The following is a 14,121-nucleotide window of genomic DNA, read 5'->3' on the forward strand; positions in this document are numbered from 1 at the left end:
GAATGTGCAAACTCCACACAGACAGTCACCCAAGGCCAGAATTGAACTTGGGTCCCTGATGCAGTGAGGCAGCAGTGCTAACCACTGAGCCACTGTGCTGCCCCCTTTGATCAAAGTGGGTAATATAAAGTTTAGGTTTTAAAAACTTAAGAGTGTAGGAGAAGATAAACTAGAGGTGGGGAAAATGAAGATAATTACATAGGAAGCATAGAATAGAATCATAGAATCCCTACAGTGCAGAAGGAGGCCATTCGGCCCATCAAGCCTGTTACCGACAACAATCTCACCCAGATCCTATCCCCTCATATTTACCCTGTTGGGCCTTCTGACAATAAGGGGCAATTTAGCATGGCCAGTCAACCTAACCCTCACACCCTTGGAGCGTGGGAGAAAACCAAAGCACCCGGAGGAAACCCACACAGACACGGGGAGAATGTGCAAACTCCACACAGACGGTCACCTGAGGCTGGAACTGAATCCGGGTCCCTGGCACTGTGAGGCAGCAATGCTAACCACTGTGCCCCCAACAGCAAACTAATAGCATTTGGGTAATGGTCATGATAAATTCTTCAGCTCGTGGCAAGACTTGTAATCACCACGATATTCAATAATCTCGGCACGGTAGCACAGTGGTTAGCACTGCTGCTTCACAGCTTCAGGGACCTGGGTTCGATTCCCAGCTTGGGTCACTGTCTGTGTGGAGTTTGCACATTCTCCTCGTGTCTGTGTGGGTTTCCTTCGGGTGCTCCGGTTTCCTCCCACAGTCCAAAGGTGTGCGGGTTAAGTTGATTGGCTATGCTAAAAAAAAATTGCCCTTAGTGTCCTGAGATGCCTAGGTTAGAGGGATTAGTGGGTAAATATGTAGGGATATGGGGGTAGGGCCTGGGTGGGTTTGTGGTCGGTGCAGACTCGATGGGCCGAATGGCCTCTTTCTGTACTGTAGGGTTTCTATGATGATTTCTTTATGCTGGGCACATCAGACTGAATCTACCATGGATCATGGAGAGGCAATCACAGTCAGATTGCCACTTAGCTCCCTCTCACTTACCTTAATCTGGAACTTTACATTTCCCACCCGGATTTCCAACCTGGGCCTGGTAAGAAATGTGCAGCTGCTCCTGGAGATCCTCCATGTAGTGTAGGATCATCAGAGTGGGGGTTGGGGAGCCATAGAATCCTACAGTGCAGAAAGAGGCCATTCAGCTCATCGAGTCTACACTGACCACAATCCCACCAGGGCCTATCCCCATAACCCCATGCATTTACCCTAGCTAGTTCCCCTGACACCAAGGGGCAATTTAGCATGGCCAATTCACCTAACCCGCACATCTTTGGTCGTCATAGCCAGATGAGGGTCAATAGCATTGTTATCCAGGATTTGGAAGTAGTTTTAATCCTTCTTGCCTTTGCTGAGCCATTATTCAGCTAAGCTTGGAACCGTCCAAAGTGTCTGACTTTAAATCACATTGTTCCAGGCACAGGGTAATTGCTCAACAGAAGTCAAAACTTCCTGGGCAATTCCTGTTCAATCCTCGCCTCCGAGGGATCCCCAGAACATTTTCGTAACACCTCCAGGGTACGGCATTCTGAGGAAAGAAAGGACTGGGCAGTTAGTTTTTTAATCATCAGTTGCAAATTACTTCCATGGAACTTGGGAGTGACAAGAGTTATTAATGTTTTCACACCACACACTAGTGACATTGAAGAACACAGGATCCCAATGTTCACATTGACAGTGTTTGTAAAAATAGAACCCAGAATTAAAATAACAAAGGTAACCAGGAGAGATTTAAAAGCTGTAATCCTAATTTGAAGCTTGCCTGATGTTTTGCTCTATAGTTTATAAGACACCCATCCAACCATACCCAAGTATTCACTATTATCTGCAGGAAATAACTTCAGTCGTAAGTAATTGTATGAAAATTGTTTATGGAATTTAACAAAAATTCCAATGAAAACATTACCTTCAATGTCTTCCCTCCTTCTCTTGGAGCTTGTGGTGGGTTATGGTTTTACAGATGTTGGCATCTCTCCAATGCCTGGGCCAAACAGCCACTCTTCACAGAAGCTTGGACAGTGAATACCAATGGCCTATTTGACCCTCTCTGCATCCAACATCCATTCCCATGCATTCTGCTTCAATGGTCACTTGATAACCATCAGGAGGAGGAACTCAAGAATAGTTTCACCTCTAGAGCATCCCCAAACCACCTAAGTATCCAATTTAATGCAGATCCAGGTTCTAGTTTGGGAACATCCAATTTTGTGTACCTTTGCAGCACAAGGCATAGTTCAGACATTGGGAGGTCTAAAGGCTAAATTATCTCAAAACTTCAGTTTTCCATTCAGACACCTAATTAGCAGGAATTTACGACCTCGCTCGTCCCAAAGGCGTAAAATCCCGCCCGAGGTCGATGGGCCTTCGTGTCCTACCCGCTACGATTCCAGGGGCAGGTGGGATGGGAAAATGTGTCAAATACATTAGATTCGCATCAACTTGAATTGGTTATGAAGCATCCATCCTCCTAGGTATTTGAATACTTTAAAGTCAATATTGCAACATTTTAACATTAAAGCACTTGTTTAACTTCCAGCAAACTGAAAATGAGAAGTTTCAAAAAATGTTTGACCCGAAATGCAAATTTTGAACATTACAAAATGATCATGGCTGCCATTTTAGTGCAGTATTAAGCATACCAGGTCATAAAATATTCAATTATGCACTTACATTAATTTGGCGTGTATTCCTTAGACAGTTGAGGGTGATCTAATTGAGGTGTGCAAAATCGTAAAGGAATAGATTATTATTTCCTCTGATAGGGGAATTAAAAACAAGGTGACACAATCTTAAAACTGGAGTTCATAATATAGGAATGAAATCAGGAAGCACTTTTCCACTCAGATGGTAGTGGAAATGAGGAACTCTCGCAATTAAAACATTGTAGATTTTGGATCAAATGAAATTTAAGACTGAGATTGGATGAGGACATAAGGATGTGGAGCAAAGGCATAATGAAATAGAATTAAAATGTACATCAGTTGTGATCTATTAGAATGGCAGAGCAGGTTTCAGGAGTGGAGTGGCCTACTCCCATTCCTATCATAGAAGACCTACAGTGCAGAAGGAGGCCATTCAGCCCATCGAGTCTGCATCGACAATAATCCCACCCAGGCCCTATCCCCATAACTCCACATATTTACCCCACTAATCCCTCTAACCTGCACATCCTGGGACACTAAGGGGCAATTTAGCATGGCCAACACATCTTTGGACTGTGGGAGGAAACCAGAGCACCCAGCAGACACGGGGAAAATGTGCAAACTCAACGCAGACAGTGATCCAAGCCGGGAATCGAACCCAGGTCCCTGGAGCTGTGAGGCAGCAGTGCTAATCAATGTTGCAATGTTGCATTGTTGGAAGTGCTGTTTTACACATGTTAAGCTGAAGGCCCATATGCCTGTTCTATTTAGAGAATAAGCATCCCTGCCATCATTCCTCTCCAAATCATCATCCCCAAAAACAGATCAACTGGTCATTGGCTCATTATTGTTTGTGGGACCTCGTTTCGCACCAATCAGCTGCAGCATTTGCCAACAAAACAACAGGTTACTGCTCTTCAGCACTTCCTGGGCTGCAAAGCACTTAGAACGTCCTGAGGATGTGAAAGGCACTATATAAATGCAAGTTCTTTCTTTTACATTCAACTGTCATTCACTGTGAATCAATCACTTCAGGAAATACAATTTGCCATCGACCAAAACACTGGCAGCAAGTTTAAGCTGATTTTTACTCCTGACTTTCAATGCCTTTGATATTCCATAGTATTCAAGATTTTTCTATGTACTTGTTACAGTCTTATATTAGCTGCTATTTCCCATTAGTTGCTGTTCAATTTCTGTGTTGTACAGGCTGTATTGTATTGCTAGCCTACGATGTGAGTGTAAAATACTGTTGAAAGGTCAAACAATTCGCAGCTGACTTTTGAAACCATATTTCATTCACGTAATTCACAGTTCTAGTAATTCACAGACTTTGTATGAAGTGCCAGTCATGTCAGTTCACCATACATTTTAAATAAAGTATGCATATTAAATGTAACATCGTCTCTGTTAGGTGATTACACATCTAAAGAGTTGGGTTTGTGACTGACAGTTAAGGTCCAGATCTTGCCGGTTTCTTTTGATTTTGTCTTGAGGTTGAGATTTGATGTCCTTAACCTGGGAGACACGGGAAGCTAACAAAGGATTCCCTTTTCTACACTTTCGACAGATAAGCTAAGAGTGCATTCATGCTTCATTTTAAAGTAATGAATGACGGTATTAAATTGCATTAATGTAAAAATATTAACTGAAACTGAACAAATTAATTTCAACCTCAATAACAGAACAAATGCTGTGAAAGGAATGGGCATAATGGATCATGAAACCATTGTCGGAAAAACCCATCTGGTTCACTAATGTCCTTTAGAGAAGCACATCTATCCAAAGATATGCGGGTTAGGTGGATTGGCCATGCTAAATTGCCCCTTTATGTCAGGGAGATAGCTAGGGTAAAAACATGAGGCTATAGGGATAGGTGGGTGGGATTGTAGTTGGTGCAGGCTCGAAGGGCTGAATGGCCTCCTTCTGCACTGTAGGATTCTATGATTGGCACGATGCTCTCCTGCAGATTACATGCCGAGTATCAACTGCAATGTGAGTTTATGGATACTGTTTAGAATTACAACCCTCCAAAAGAATATCACAATTAGGCACGTTTGGGTGCAAGATGCTACATCACATTTTACGTTCATCCAAATAGCTACTCGAGCAGACAATTTAAAAGCAACACTTTCTCATAACTCAATGTCAAGTACAAATTATCTTGTATAATTACACCTTTTAGTTCAAAAGGCTCTTGAATGATTCTGGGAATGAAAAGCTTGATGTTTGAGGAGCGCCTGAGGATTCTGGGTCTGTACTCGATGGAGTTTAGGAGGAGGAGGGGGGGGATCTTATTGAAATTTACAGAATTCTGAAAGGCCTGGATAGAGTGGAAGTGAGGAAGGAGCTTCCATTAGTGGGAGAGATTAAGATCCGAGGGCACAGCCTCAGAGTGAAGGGACGACCCTTTAGAGCTAAGAGGAGGAGGAATTTCTTCAGCCAGTGGGAGGTGAATCTATGGAGTTCATTGCCACAGAAGGCTGTGGAGGCCAGGTCATTGAGTATATTTATATTTAAGACAGAGATTGATAGGTTCTTGATTGGTAAAGAGATCGAGGGTTCCGTGTAAAAGGCGGGAGAATGGGTTTGAGAAACATATCAACCATGATTGAATGGCGGAGCAGATTCATTGGGCCGAATGGCCTAATTCTGCTCCTATATCTTATGGTCTTATGAATATGTTCCTTTCTTTTAGAAGTTTGTCTGAAGTAACATGGTCAAGACCCACTCCTCAGCACAAACCCGCTGGATTTTGAGCAGTTATCCACCAAATGACAAAGGCCTTCCAGAAATTCCCGACTGCAACATTTGCCAGTAACTGGATAACCCAGGAAACATCCACCCACACACCCCCCCAGACCCCCACCCCAGAATTCTTAAAGTTAATCTGCACCATTTCAATTAATCGCCCAGTTGCTGGAGTATTGCAAGTTATAAATAACTGGTTCCCTCAAGCAACCCTTTCGGCCTTGTTGAATCCGGTTCAAACACAAAAATGTGAACTTATACAGAGCCTTTCGTGGTCTCAGGATGTCTCAAAGTTTTTAAAGCATCAATGAAGAATTTTTGATGTATAATCAACAGCAGCCAGTTGGCACATACAAGATGCCACAAACTGCAACGAGATAAACGGTTAGATTGTCATTATTGACTGCTGGCTAAAAAATAAAAGTTTTGAGTTTACTGCAAGTAGGTATATATTAAGACTGCAATTTAGGTGATTTTCACAATAACTTATCACCACACTCCGGTGCCTGTTCAGGTACACTGAGGGAGAATTTAGCACGGCCAATGCACCTAACCAGCACACCTTTCAGACTATGGGAGGAAATCACACAGACACGGGGCGAACGTACAGATTCCACACTGGGAATCGAACCCAGATCCCTGGGACTGTGAGGCAGCAGTGCTAACCACTGTGCCACCCAGGACAGGGCACCAAGAGAACTCCCTGCAATTTTTCATAAAATGCCGTGAGATCTTTAGTGTCCACCTGACAGAGCAAGACAGGGCCTCACTCAAAAAAGGCATTAAAATTGAAACACAACTGGATATCATAGAAATCATAGAAACCCTACAGTGCAGAAGGAGGCCATTCGGCCCATCGAGTCTGCACCGACCACAATCCCACCCAGGCCCTACCCCCACATATTTACCCGCTAATCCCTCTAACCTACACATCCCAGGACTCTAAGGGGCAATTTTTAACCTGGCCAATCAACCTAACCCGCACATCTTTGGACTGTGGGAGGAAACCGGAGCAAACCCACGCAGACACGAGGAGAATGTGCAAACTCCACACAGACAGTGACCCGAGCCGGGAATCGAACCCGGGACCCCGGAGCTGTGAAGCAGCAGTGCTAACCACTGTGCTACCGTGCCGCCCACGGTATGAAGTCAGTTGTCCGCACTGCTATACTCATTAATTCCCAAACTTGCTCAAGGACATTGTTATCGTCTGACTATAAATGAGCACATCATATTGCTTCGTGATGTTGCCAGGGGGACCTGTACCCAAGCAGCTGTCCCGCATGAACAACTGCATTCACAAGCAAGTAGTGTTCAGTAATGAAACTAGTAATAAAGGCTCACCTTAAACACAACCTTGAGATCATATTCACTCAAGTCATTTAACCAGAGTTTAATTCCCTGAGACACTACATATTCTGCTCTATCAGCATACTACAATACATAGAAATATATACACGTCACTTCCACTAGTGCAGAGAAGAATATAGTCTCTAAATAGCAGGCTGTCATCCAGTGGGATACTTGTGCGAACATTGATTCCAAGTCAGTTCAATCTTATTTCTCACAGCCCTGGGAAATAGAAACTGGAAGCTGATTATGGGTTTATATTTATATTACTGATTTGGATGAGAATTTAGGAGGCATGGTTAGTAAATTTGCAGATGACACCAAGATTGGTGGCATAGTAGACAGTGAAGAAGGTTATCTCGGATTGCAATGGGATCTTGACCAATTGGGCTGACGAATGGCAGATGGAGTTTAATTTAGATAAATGCGAGGTGATGCATTTTGGTCGATCAAACCAGGGCAGGACTAGTATGAAGGGATATGGGCCAAATGCGGGCAATTGGGGCTAGCTGAATGGTAAAAACTGGGCAGCATGGACAAGTTGGGCCTCTGACTCTATAACAGCCTGTGAAACAGCCGCTCTTCCCTATTAAATGAAGATTCCCTTGTGTGAGACTTCAATTAGGTTCTGAAGGACTGAACACAATAGATGGAGATAGAAGTTGCAACATGAGAACAGTTTACTTGGCTCAACCCTGTCCATGTCACTCCATGTTTGTAATGGATAATTGTAATCAGTTATCCACTCTATTACAACTGGAAATTCTTCCTTAGAAGTTCTGTAGCTGTGAAAAGTATTAAGTAAAAGAAAATCGTTCTTCCTTTCTATTAACCTCTGCAAAGTACTCCCTCCAAAGCCAATACATCTTTTCCTAGATTGGTAGTCAAATTGATGGCAGTATTTAAGATGGGGTCTGACCAAGGCTCTGTACAGGTGAAGCATATATTCCTCACCCTTAAATTCCGACCAGAGCTAAAGGCCAGACTTTTGATTACTTTTATCACCTGTGTTCGAGTTTTCAAAGAGAGATTCATAAATATCTTTGCTCCTAGACGACCTTTAAGAAAATATTGAGACTCAGCTTTCTCAGATTCAAAGTAGATGATTTCACACTCACCCTTTTACTGATTTCAATATTTATCATAAGTCTTAGCCGATGACACTTCCTGCTTTCAATCGCACAACTCTCCAAATTTAATCTCATCTGCAAACTTCAATATGCAGTTCTTTATTCCTGCATCCAAGTTATTAATATGGTGAAAAGCTGAGAGACCCCACTACAAGATGGTTGGAGAACACTCCTTATCACATGCGTCAATGAAATAAATGAAGCTTTTACTCCCTGGTCAGGTCACAAGGTTACCTCCAATCAATCTAGAATACAAGAGCAGGGATGTACTGCCGAGGCTTTATAAGGCTTTGGTGAGACCACATTTGGAGTATTGTGAGCAATTTTGGGCCCTGTATCTAAGGAAGGATGTGCTGGCCTTGGAAAGGATCCAGAGGAAGTTCATGAAAATAAACCCAGGAATGGAAAGCTTGATGTATGAGGAGCATTTGAGGAATCTGGGGCTGTACTCGGAGTTTAGCAGGAGAAGGGGGGATCTCATTGAAACTTACAGAATACTGAAACGTCTGGATAGAGTGGATATGAGGAAGATGCTTCCATTAGTAGGCAAGACTAAGATCTGAGGACACAGCTACAGGGTATAAAGAAGACCCTTTAGTACTGAGATGAGGAGGAATTTCTTCAGCCAGAGGGTGGCGGATCTATGGAATTCATTGCCACAGAAGGCTGTGGAGGCCAGGTCATTGAATGCATTTAAGATAGAGATAGATAGGTTCTTGGTTGGTAAGGGGATCAAAGGTTATGGGGAAAAGGCGGGAGAATGGGGTTGAGAAACTTATCAGCCATGATTGAGTGGCGGAGCAGACTCAATGGGCCGAATGGCCTAATTCTGTTCCTATACCTTGTAGTCTCAACCCTGTGTACTCTCATTTGCCAAATGTCTTTAACGGCCACAGATACTCCCCTATTCAACATGCTGGTAACCTCCGCGGGGCTAGTTGGATTTTTTGAGATGATCTATACAAAACCAATACTGACTTCCTTTGATCAGTTGTCCAAGTGCTCAATTGCTCTGTTTCTGATTTGAGTTGTTAGGCCTCTGCCACCATTGCCCTTGCTAAAGCGGGAGGGAGACATTTCAAGTGCACACAATAACATTGAATTTTATTTCGCCAGTTAATGAAATGCTAGCCACAAAGTTGGGGTGTGCAAAACTGTTTTCCTTCAACAATATTTTGCCTTTGCAAATTTTGTCTCACTAAATAACGACAGGTAGCAATCAACAGCAATCAGATTTGTTGCTCGTTGTCATTAAGGTTTCATGGTAAGACGAGAATTATAGAATAGATCACTCATAGAACCCTACAGTGCAGAAGGAGGCCATTTGGCCCATCAAGTCTGCACCGACCACAATCCCATCCAAGCCCTATCCCCATAACCCCACGCATTTACTCTAGCTAGTCTCCCTGACACTAAGAGGCAATTTAGCACGACCAATCCACCTAACCTGCACATCTTTGGACTGTGGGAGGAAACCGGAGCACCCGGAGGAAACCCATGCAGACATGGGGAGAATGTGCAAATTCCACACAGACCCAAGCCGGGATTCGAACCCGGGTCCCTGGTGCTGTGAGGCAGCCGTGCTAACCACTGTGCCACCATGCCGCCCCTTGTCTATAAAGACAAAAAAATCTTTAGTCCAAAACCAAAATAAATGTACATCAACACCAAAGACAAATGTGTTCATTTGTCACAATCCTCAGGTGCGTTGCTCTCTGGATTACTCACAATCGACCTCGCAACTGGATGGCATCCTTATGGCACTTGAAACATTTTTAATTGTCCATGTCTGCAAACTTGTATCATCATTATACAATATTCTTCAGGTATCCATCATTCTCCTTGGATTTTGTTTGCAATCTTTGAACGGTACGCTTTTAACTACCACACCATTATCCTCAAGCGTAGACTTCTTAAGCTATGGAAACTAGTGTTCACCATTGACTCTCAAACGTACCTGTTACCTTGAAAGTACTGCAGTAATGCACAGTTAGTCTGGTTCTTAGCACGGGTTCCTGTCCTGATCCTCTTACCGATACAATACACTATATCCTCCTGCCTATACTATATAATTTTGCAGTAGAACGCTCTAGTGGTTCAATTACTGCTGTATTGTTTTGGACACTTTCAGCACATTAAGACATCTTGGGACTTCTGACCAAATTGCCTCAAACGGTCTCCCATTGAAACCATGTTCACAGCTTTCGTGCTGTGGCTTAGCATTAGATTCTTCCTTGTCTAGCTAAGAGATTTCTCAAGACTTAGTCCCCTCTAATAGAGCTGTGTCAGGACGGTGGAACATCCAAGCCGGGCCAATAAACCCAATTCACTTGGTTTTGCCCCAATTGTGAACATCTGGGATCAAAGAGTACACAACAACTTATTTTTCCAGAGAAGTGGCAAAGTTTCAACGCACATCTTCGTGCTGTTGTGGTCACAAACAAGAGAGAAATATTTGTTGATTTTCTTTTCTCTTGAGACAGCAAATCTAGTTTTGGATATCTTTACAATCAAAATAAACAGATTAGATTACACTTCCTTCACCATTTGCTCAAAGGCAGAATTAAAAAATATACTTTTGGCTTTCACGCAATGTGGGTATCACTAGTTCGGCTAGCATTTGTTCTCCATCCTAATGGCCCATGAGAAGGTGGTGGTGAGGCCTGCTTCTTGAACCACTGCAGTCCATTGGACGTAGGTACCCCACAGTGCTGTTAGGAAGGGAGCTCAGGATTTTGCAGGACAGTGAAGGAATGTGATAATAGTTTCAAGTCAGGATGGTGTGAGGCTTGGTGGAGAATTTGCAGGTGGTGGTGTTCCCACGTATCTGCTGCCCTTGTCCTTCTAGGTGGTAGATGTTGAGAGTTTGGAAGATGCTGCTGAAGGAGGCTTGGTGAGTTGCTACAGTACACCTTGTAGATGGCGCACACTTCTGCCACTGTGCATCAGTGGTGGCAGAAGTGAATTTTTAAAATGGTGGATAGGTGCCAACTAAGCGGGCTGCTTTGTCTTGAATGGTGTTGAGCTCCATGAATGCGGTTGGAACTGCACTCACTCAGGCAAATGGAGAATATTCCACCACTGACCTTTTAAAGTAAAAAGTTTATTTATTAGATACAAGTAAGGCTTACATTAACACTGCAATGAAGTTACTGTGAAATTCCCCTAGTCGCCACAGTCCGACGCCTGTTCGGGTCAATGAACCTAACCCCCATATCTTTCATGATGTGGGAGGAAACCGGAGCACCCGGAGGAAACCCACGCAGACACGGGGAGAACGTCCAAACTCCACACAGTGACCCAAGCCAAGAATCAAATCCGGGTCCCTGGCGCTGTGAAGCAGCAGTGCTAACCACTGTGCCGCCCGTGCAGTGCTACCATGACCTGTGCTTTCTTGATAGTGGGCAGGTTTTGGTGGGTCAGGTGGTGACTATGGAGGGCACAGTGGCAGTGGTTAGCACTGCTGCCTCACAACTCCATGGACCCGGGTTCAATTCCAGCCACGGGTGACTGTGTGGAATTTGCACATTCTTCTTGCGTCTGCGTTAGGTTTCCTCCGGATGCCTCTGTTTCCTCCCACAATCCAAAGATGTGCGAGTTAGGTGGATTGGCCATGGTAGATTGCCCCTTAGTATCCAAAGATGTGCAGGTTAAGTGGGTCAGCAGAGCAAATATGTGGAGTTATGGGGATATGGCCTGGGTGGGATATCTGTCGGAAAATCAGTGCAGACTTGATAGGCTGAATGGCCTCCTTCTGCACTGTAGGGATTCTGTGATTCTATGATATCTGCCACAGAATTCCCAATCTCTGGCCTGCTCTTGTATAATGATGGAGCTGGTCCAGTTAAGTTTCTATTGAACATCATGGGGAGATGGCGAGATTTGTTTTTGTTGGAAATGGCCATTACCTGGCATGTGTGGCACAAATGTTACTTGCCACTCATCAGCCCAGGTTTTGTTACCTACGGACATGCAAGGTCGCCCGATTGGACAGGAATTGGCCAGTTTGGATTTGTCCTGCCATTTGTGGACATGACATAACTGGGAAACTTTCCTCATTGTTGGGTAGATGCCAGTGTTGTACTGGAACAACTTGGCTAGGGGCGCAACTAGTTCTGGAGCAAAAGCTTTGGTACTACTACCGGAATGTTGACAAGATCCATAGCCTTTGCAGTATCCAGTGACTTCAGCCATTTCTTGATACCACATGGAATGAATTGAATTGGCTGAAGAGTAGCATCTGTGATATTGGGGACCTTAGCAGGAGGCCATGATGGATCATCCACTTGGCCCTTCTGATTGAAGATGGTTGCAAATGCGTCAGCCTTATCTGACGCACTGGGTTCCCCCATCATTGAGGAAGAGAATATTTGTGGAGCCTCCACCTCAGGTTAGCTGTTTAATTATCCACCGCTATTCACAATGTGGCAACACTGCATGTCTGTTGTGCGTCAAGTGCTTAGCTCTGTCTATCATACGCTGCATCTACTGCTTGGCATGATAGCAGTCCCACAATCACTTTCAGCCAGGAGTGCCAAAAGGATGATGCATCTCCACCTTTTGATACCCCACCAGCAGATGCCGGTCTTCTGCCAGTGTGCTATACTCCATGTGAGATCAAGAAACAGCTGAGCTCACTGGGTACAGTGTACACGTCAGCCATGATGGAATGGTGGAGACTCAATGGGCCAAATGGCCTAATTTTGCTCCTATATCTTATGGACATTGAAGTTCCCCCATCCAGTGCTCATAAATGTATTATGTGACTCCTAGCTTTAGTGCATCCAAAAAAAGATGATTTGATTGTGGAAAAATCACTGTCATGCAGATCGATCATCGTTCGACCATGTTGATACACTGTGTTGCCAAAGTCAATGGTAAGCAATCAGGTATTGAAAATCTGATTTCACTTGCATCAACCATTCTGTTCATCTGTATTTGATGAAACTGACACTCCGACAAAGCAGAAAATGGGACCATCATTCCCATAGGCGAGGTTAATATTACATAGTGTCTTAACACATCTAATTGACTCAAATCTCTTCACGAAATTATTTGAAGAGCAGTAACTGCTAGACTGTTAAATTTAGCACTGGTCTACACCAAACTAACCTGTACTGGCAAAATACCAAATAACAATGAGATAAGCAGGCAATTAACCTGCTTATTATTTGCTGGTGTTAATCTTTAAGGTCAGAATTTAAACAAAAGCCTTTAAAAAGGTAATGCAGATCAAATGAAAAGGCTATTTTTTTGTAGAGTACATAATTCATGCCTATGTATGTGTGCCTTTGGAGAGGGAAGGACGAGAATGGTCGAAGAATCAGTAGAAATTTCACCAAAAATTGAATAATGGCAAAGAAACCATCCACATTTTCAGTTTTAAGAGCACCGCATCATCGTAACACCATCAATCTTTGGTTGGCCAGTGCTGTGGATGAATCTAAAGCTTTAAAGTTTATTCATTAGTGTCACAAGTAGGCTTACAGTAACACTGCAATGAAGTTACTGTGAAAAGTCCTCTCGTCGCCACACTCCGGCGCCTGTTCGGGTACATTGAGGGAGAATTTAGCATGGCCAATGCACCCTAACCAGCACGTCTTTTGGACTGTGGGAGGAAACCGGAGCACCCGGAGGAAATCCACAGACACGGGGAGAACGTGCAAACTCCGCATAGACAGTGACCCAAGCCGGGAATCGAACCCAGGACCCTGGTGCTGTGAGGCAGCAGTGCTGACCACTGTGCCACCCGCACTGACGCAACCGGAGATGAAATTATTCAAAGTGTGATTCATAACACAATCAAAAGCAGCAAATTACAATTTGCTGCTGTGAACTGAGCAACATGATGAAACTAAGCAGTAATATGCCAAAAGGATACGTCAAACATGGCATATTTATTAAATTACAGGTGCTCATGAGAACCATAATAAAACACCTATCATATTTTTAATGTATATTTATCCATTATTAAATAGGGAGGTTGTACCACAGGTACAAATAAACTTGGGCTATTGTATTGTACAAACATAAGGCCTTGGGTTAGTCTTCAATAAACACTATTAAATTACATGCAGGGCTGACCTGGTACAACATGAAAAGACGTCCCTGATTATTACTCTCATCTTATCCACAGTGCAAGAAATAAGAAGCAAAAACTCACTTATAGTGCAACAAATCAGTCGAGCTC

The 14,121-nt window shown here is 43.6% G+C and overlaps 1 protein-coding gene across 1 annotated transcript in view; it reads left to right on the top strand.

The window, feature by feature from the left end:
* Positions 1-4,097, top strand: part of tnfaip8l3 (tumor necrosis factor, alpha-induced protein 8-like 3) — a 71,468-nt gene extending 67,371 nt beyond the window's left edge. The window contains exon 3 of the transcript XR_013500779.1: positions 3,384-4,097. The gene's annotated coding sequence lies outside the window, so the exon portion shown is untranslated. The remainder of the gene's footprint in view (positions 1-3,383) is intronic.
* Positions 4,098-14,121: the final 10,024 nt, after the last annotated feature.

This window comes from Mustelus asterias, chromosome 24, assembly GCF_964213995.1.
Source record: "Mustelus asterias chromosome 24, sMusAst1.hap1.1, whole genome shotgun sequence".
In the NCBI taxonomy this organism is placed as follows: Eukaryota; Metazoa; Chordata; class Chondrichthyes; order Carcharhiniformes; family Triakidae; genus Mustelus; species Mustelus asterias.